This window comes from Erythrolamprus reginae, chromosome Z (assembly GCF_031021105.1).
Source record: "Erythrolamprus reginae isolate rEryReg1 chromosome Z, rEryReg1.hap1, whole genome shotgun sequence".
NCBI lineage: Eukaryota > Metazoa > Chordata > Lepidosauria > Squamata > Dipsadidae > Erythrolamprus > Erythrolamprus reginae.
Window position 1 is genome coordinate 134,359,894 of NC_091963.1, and position 7,690 is coordinate 134,367,583.

Genomic DNA, 7,690 nt, shown 5'->3' on the forward strand with positions numbered 1-7,690 from the left:
TAAATAAAATAAATCCTTCCATTTTAATCAAAAATAAAATCCTCTTGGTTTTTTCCCCAAGTATTGGGCACTCATGTAACTTGTCTTCACCTACCAAATATTGGCCCAAATTCATCCTTATCAGAGCACCGTTCCTTCTCTTCCTGGATACACCACCTGTCTTTGCGAGTTAATTTCTGAGAATCAGACTCAGCTCTCCCAACTGAAAGAACCTCCTCCAGCCAACAGGAAATGGGAGTTGAGACACACGCACAGTCCCACACATTATATAAAGATAATTCCTTTCCTTAAGCCTCCACCCTTCTTTAACCGTTCACACCTTGACCTGCCCAATGGCAGTTTTACTTACCTGGATAGCGTAAAGAGAAATTTCGATGCTTCCAGGCCGCAGGCGGGTTGGGGCTCACCACGACAGATGGGTGGGCAGCCACGCCACCACGGAAGCCCCCCTCCTCCCTCCCCCAGTAAGCGTGTCAGCCTCCCCACTTCCCCCAGCCAGGGGGCATAGCCGGTGTCCTCCTCCTTTAGGAATCGGAGGGGGTGCAGACACGAAAGCGGGCACGGAAAAAGCAGCAACGTCAGGGGTGAAAAAAGCCTCCGAGAGAGGAGCGGACAGACCTCCTCCGCGGAGGGAAGGAGAAACCGAAAAGAACGAGGAGCCTCTGGGAGAGAAGCTAGCACGGGCTGGGTTCAAAGGTCACAAAGGCAAAGGAGGTCAGGGTGGCCAGTTCTCCTGGTCGCAGGCTGGACCAGGACGGAGGACGACGAGGGGGCGGCGGGGACAAGCAGACAGTTCAAGCTTCGCCCCCGTGCAAAACGTCGGCCAGTATGAAGACACCCCCTCCCCTCCCCAACCTCGGCCTCTCTCTCTCGTCTCCCAGGCAATGCAGAGAAATATGGGCCGCTCTACCGCGCCAGGACTCTATGGCCCTTCCGAAGGCTTTCGGCCCCTCTCAAGCCCGCGGAATAGATGCGGCAATAGCGGCGGGCAACGGCGCCGGGAGGACGGCTGGCAAATCGGAAGCGGAAGCAGAGACTTGGCCTCCGCTTCCGCCTCCAGGGGGGTTGCCCATTTCCGCCCTCATCTTTCTCCATGTTGAGAGGCCGGCATCATAGAGAGAATATTTTAATCAAGCCAAAAATGAGCCGGGACCAACAAAACAAACCACAAATGGCAGAGAAGAAAATGCAAACGGTCGAATCCGGTAATAGATTTTCTTTTAAAAAAAATTAATTGCGCATAAAATCTTTTCATTTTTTCATGTTGGTTTATGGGGAGGCGGGGGTAGACCCTGTTTTTTTTAAACCACACCACCCAAAAATCTCAAAAAGCGATTTTTTACTTAAGTATAATCGAAACAAGAATCCAACACTAAAAACATGAATATCAGTTAAGTTTCCTCCAAGGACAATCTTGCCAAGTGTTCAATAAACAAAATGGCATTGTGTGAATCTGCAGGAAGTCAGAAAGCATAGCTACTTGCAATGAGGCACCGCTCCAGTGAGAATTGCAGCTGTTCCCCCTGGTTGTACCGCACTTCTCCCCAAACTCCAATTTGGTACCTGCTTGCCCAAATGGCGAGCCCCACCCCAGGGGAACGCCAATCAGAAATGTGGCCTACGATGAATAGTAGCCAATCCCAAATCACCTTCTGAATTTTAAAGGAACAGCGCTAGCATTTTCCTACGTGGTGTTAATGTAAAGGTAAGTTTGGGATTAGATCCATGAGGAAAAGTACTGTATAGCAATGTCTTGAGTCCCATCTTCTGCCTGCACCTATAAATTAAATATTTTGATAAAGAGACCACTCCAAATCATAACTCTGAATCTCTTTTATTTTTTTCTTATACATTCAGCAAATTTTCCATTAAATGTAAAGAAAACTCAGTTTATTGTTACATTAATGTGTACCCATTTTGGCAAAGTGGTAGCATACAATTCCCTCCCCCCACCACCAAGAAAAATCCAGTAGTCTGATTAACTACAAAAGTATGTTATTGGAGCCGGAGAACACTGATTGAAAAGTTTTCTTATTGTGTATGAACTTCTACAAACTAGGCACATACAAAATAATGGTATATCTGGAGTGATTATAAAGGATCTTATAAGCATAGATACATAGAAAATAATACAATGGAATTCTCTGCTTTGGGTATTTTGTTAAAAGCTCAGGGCCCTATCTAAAATATTAATTTTCTGAAAAATTTAAAGCAAATTAAAAATTATTAGTCTTCTCCATCACAGCTAAATACTGAAGGTACAACCCAAACAAGTAACAAAACCCCACAATTATTTAAACCATTCACTGAAAAGGGATAACTAGATACTGACGTAAAGGAGTTGAATATCAACATCATACATCTAAGGATTGTTAAAAGGGACGACGTGTTATGACAAACTGGTGACATAAAGCTTCCTTTGATAGAAATTCCAAACCATGGCCACAGAGAAGACCCTTTTCAATAACTCCTCATATATTTGTGGAAGAGATATTCCTTTTTGTCCCTAGGATTTCTTTAAAGTCTCTGGCCTTTTAAAAAGCCAGTATAAATGTTGTACTTCTAGGCTACAACTGCAACTTTAATTATGGCTACCCATTAGACATATTGGTTAACCTTAGTCCACAAGATTAGATTTTTTTTCCTTAATTCTGTTTCACATTGCTGTGCCTGCAAGGATAACATTTGGGAAGAGATTTTTTTTCTATTCTAAACTTATTCAATGGCAGAATTAAAAATGTAATAAAATATATCTGAGAAAAATAGGAAAGAAAAGAAAATGCATGTTAAAATTCCATTGGTTTAGAGATATTCATGGCGTTAATGTGCCGTTGCTTTAGCAGTCACAGGCCTTAAAAGTTAAGCATTTCCCATTACTTTGTTACTCTGCAATAAGAAATATATTTGCCCACCTATAATTCTCAGATGATCAACTTATCTAGCTTTCCTATTTGAAACTGTTCTATTACTCAAGAAAACTTGCATTTTCTCCTTATCTATCCATACTAGTCTACTCCTAGTTTTAAGCAATTACCTACAATATACTATTTGTGGATGTACCTGTAATATACATTAGAAAATAAATTTATATGATTTTATAAAGTCTGTCCAGTAACAGATCTAATAGTAACACCAAATGTTAAGAGTATAAAATTAAGAAGCTATGGAACCTATTTTCCCATTTCTGTGTTCACAGAAGCAAAGCCAAACTCAGTAAAGGCACTTTGAAATAATGATAGCAACATGAAATTCCCCATTAAGTTGAATTAGTATCTCGTATATCTAGTATCAATTTGAGCACACATTTCATCAGGCTGACTAAATTTAGCAGTTCATTAATTTTTAAAATTGCAAATAGCGAGAAAGGTCAACTAAGTTTTAAATTGGTTATTAATATTAGTTACTAGTTACTTCATATATAAGCCTGGATATTTTGGAGGCAGAATAATTGCAAATGTTTGTATCAGTCCCTGTTGGGAACTTTCAAGGGTTATGCTACAGTTGTACACAAACCAACATAAACTCCACTGAGCATTATAATCTTTAATTTACTATCTTAAGTTTTGTGAACAAGCTCTAAGCTTCATTTTTTTTAGCTGAGGCAAGTTTTTTAAGTCTTACATAAACTATAGTGGTGTGTTGCTAAATAAATCAGAATTCAGTAATGACCACAAATTCTGCAGCAAATATAGGTTAATCCTTGCAACCTGAACAGATTGTGTAGATCGTGCTAATTCCATTGTTTTTATTTTTAGTCATTGATAAGGGCCACTGTTATATAAGAGTTGGAAGGGACCTTGGAAGTCTTCATCAACCCAGTTTAGGCAGGAAACCCTACTCTACTTCAGACAAATGGTTCAGCAATATCTTCTTAAAAACTTCTAGCATTGGAGCATTCACAACTTCTGGAGGCAAGCTGTTCCACTGATTAACTGTTCTGTCAGGAAATTTCTCCTTAGTCCTAAATTCTCTCGATTAATTTCCATCCATTGCTTCTTGTTTTACTCAGGTGCTTTGGAGAACAGCTGACTCGCTCTTCTTTGTGGTAATGCCAGACATTGAAACACTCCTATTATGTCTCCCCTTGTCTTTTCATTAAACTAGATATACCCATTCTTCATGTTTTAGCCTCCAGTCCCCTAATCATTTTTATTCAATTCTGTCAAGAAACTTCTGTGTCTTGAGCCTATCTTCTGGAGAATTGGCCAATCCTGCCAATTTGGTATCATCTGCAAATTTTATGAGTTCCCCATATAACCCTTCGTCCAAATCATTGCTGAAGAGTACTGGGCCTAAAAAGAGCCTTGGTGTACTCCACTGCGTACTTCCATCCATATAGATGCAGTCCCATTGAGCAGTACACGTTGAATGTGGTTGGTCGGCCAATTTTGAATCCATCTGGTGTTGCTGTCCATTCCACATTTTTCTACTTTATCTAGTAGTAGGTTATGGTCTGCTTTATCAAATGCCATACTGAAGTCCAAATAAATTATCATCAACAACATTCCTCCGGTCCACTAATTTTATCATTGTCAAAATGCAGTAAAATTAGTAATGCATGATCTGCTTTTGACAAACTCATGTTGGCTTTTGGTTATTACTTTGTTTACTTCTAGGTGTTGATTCATTGCTTTTATCTTTTCCAGAATCTTCGCTAGTGTTGAAGTCAAGCTGATAGGTGTCCAGTTTCTTGGATCTGTTTTTTTTTTTATGATTTCAACTACATAATCTACTTTCCAGTCCTCTGGCAGTTCCCTGGTGCTTTAGAATGTTTGAAAGATAATAGTTCAATGGTTCTGAGATCTCGTCTGCCAGTTCCTTCAGAACCTTGGGGTATAATCCATCCGGTCCTGGTGATTTGAACTCATCTAGGGGAGACGAATGTTTACTTACCATTTTGTTCCCTATTTTGTGTCCCAAATCTGTTTTTGGCAGTGTTGTGTTTGGACTGGTTTTTTCCCCCTTTGTGTAAAGACAGATGCAAAAAAAATGAGTTAAGTAGCTCTGCTTTCTCCCTGTTGCTTGTCACCTTCTTGCCACTTTCTCCCTGCAATGGACCAATTGTTTCCTTGACTTTTTTCTTGTTTTTAATATGTTGGAAGAAGCTTTTTTTTGTTACTTTTTACATTTGTCACAAGCCTTTGTTCATTGTGAGCCTTAGCTTTCAATTCGTCTCTACAGGCTTGGACTATTTGATGGTATTCTGCCTTAGTTATTTCCCCTTCTTTCCACTTTTTATACTTGTCATTTCTGTCTTTCAATTTGTCAGTGTTCTTTATACAGCCGTGCTGGTTTCTTTTGTGACCTATTATTTTTCTTCTTCATTGGTAATGTGGTAGACAGGGCTTTTATAACCTCACTTTTCAAAATTTCCCAAGCTTCTTGAGTTGTTTTCCCCTTGAGGATTCTCGTCCATGGAATCCTTCTCAGGATCTAAGTTTATTGAAATTAGCTCTCTAAAATCCAAGATTTTAGTTTGATTCTGCTGCTTGGATTTGTATAATGTTGAATTACAATATTGCATGACCACTTGCCCCCAAGGTTCCTATAGCTAAAACACCTATCATTTCATCTCTGTTAGTATCAAATCCAATATGGTGGATCCTCTTGTTCCCTTCTCTTTTTGGGTAACACAATTGTCTGCTAGGTTTGTTAGGGACCAGTTGGATCTTCTACTTGGTGTACTTCCTGTTTGGTTGGGTGGCAATGCCACCCCCCCTTTAATATTGACTCAAATGCATTCAAGATAATTTTTATTATTGTTTCTCTATTTCTGTAGAGATGTAGTTATTTTTTAGTGAAACTCTACCTCCTTCATTTGGTCTATTTCTTTTAAATAATTTAAATTCCTCTAGCTGTATATTTCATTTGTCAGTTTCATTCCACCAAGTTTCTGTAATGGCAACAATATCATATCTTCCCTCATTTACTTGAATTTCTGATTCACCCTGTTTATTCCTCATACTCTGTGCACTGGTGTATAGACATTTGAGTCCATTTTGATTGACCCTGTGTTTACTGTCCACATAATCTGTGTTGTGCTTGACTGCCCCTACTTTCTTGCTATCTGTTTGATTAGTGCAAGCACATGATATATGACACTATTAAATGCTTGGCTTTGCTTGACAGAGGGCTAATAAACCTATCTGCACACACATCTATGTTGTGTGCATTGATTTTAGATTGCTGGAGAAAGAAATGTTCTGTATCAATTCTCTGTCCCTGTTCAGTTTAAATGTTTATCCAGGAAATCTGTGAATTTAATACCAAGTAGCTCAGTCCCTTTCTTTGATGGATGCAAACTATCTCTTTTGTACAGTTTTTCATTGGATTAGCTACCAACATCATAACTAATAAAATAAAGGCCTTCCCTTCTGACACCACTCTTTAGCCACAAATTAAACTCTGCTACACATTGGCCTTTCTCGTTTTGTTCCTTATATACTGGTAAAACCTCTGAAAAGATACTAGGCAGTGAAGTATTGCATAGAATGTTAGAAGGCTTATTCAGCAATTCCTCAGGATAAAGTTGTCAGCATAAATTGACCAGTCTTAAGTATTCACTTGTACCTTTTAAGGGGAAGAAATAGTTTTGTGGAAAAGAGTTGAATGAAAATGTAAACTTTTGGAATGTTTATAGACCCAAGTACCATGTACTAGCATTTCATTCTGCTCAAGGTTACCAAAAGCTCAGCCCCCTGCACAACAGAACTGATGCTTATGCATCATCTTCTACAAATATAACAATGCATTGATCTACAGAATACAAGCTATTTGCACCCAAACAGTCCCACAAAAATAGCATCTGAGAAATCTAGTCATAGATTTGTCGATTTCTACATTGCAGAAGTAATGTGCAGAATTCTTCTAGCAGAACTCAAATATGATAGATAGCCTAATTAAAAATTATAACTTGCATCATCTGTTCTTAAGATTCAACCAGCATTACACTTGTACAGATAATTCTCCTTTAATGATCATTTGTTCAGCAATCAAAGTTGCACATACTTACAACTGGTTCTCATAACTGCAGCCCTCAAGAGCATCCCCACAATCATGATCCCAGTGCTTGGTGCCTAGCTTGCAATTATGACATTGCAACATTCTACGGTAATCATTTGATTGCCATTTACAATCTTCACTGCCAGCTTCTGACTGACTTTGTCAGAAGCTGGCAATGAAGATTGTAAATTGGGAACCCAGCGGGAAGTTTCAAATGGTGATCATCTGATGGTGCACTTAATCCCAGCTAACAGAATTGCCAGAATTAAGTAGCAATCATGTGACATTGCATTTTATGGCATTTAGTGACAAATTCTGATCCCAATAACCATCATTAAGGATTACTCATACATTAGTGACAGGTTTTGATACTGTTAGCATCTTGTTGGTAAATTTCCCTTTGAAAAGCACATTAAACCATCTTAGTTTATCCCAAAGGTGTTTTTTCAGTACACAACTGGATTTTCTTGTTTTCGCTTTTGAAAATATTTTACTTCCCATCCAAGAATCTTCTTCAGCTCTGACAGGATGGTGGGGAATGGAAGTATTTACATTCCTTGCAGACAGCTGGCCAGTTACAAAATTTTAGAGCATGGGTCCTCAAACTACAGCCCATGGGCAGGATAAGTCCCATTAATCTGGCCCATACAGGATCACAAGGCTGCCCCACCCACTTTAGCTTCAATGC

The 7,690-nt window shown here is 39.2% G+C and overlaps 1 protein-coding gene across 3 annotated transcripts in view; it reads right to left on the bottom strand.

Annotated features, from left to right (window-relative positions):
* The window catches only part of EPN1 (epsin 1), a 57,581-nt gene extending 56,673 nt beyond the window's left edge, over positions 1-908 (bottom strand). Inside the window, exon 1 of one of the 3 annotated variants that reach the window (XM_070727557.1) lies at positions 350-908. The gene's annotated coding sequence lies outside the window, so the exon portion shown is untranslated. The remainder of the gene's footprint in view (positions 1-349) is intronic. The other 2 variants (XM_070727558.1, XM_070727556.1) reach the window with 2 other exon arrangements.
* Positions 909-7,690: the final 6,782 nt, after the last annotated feature.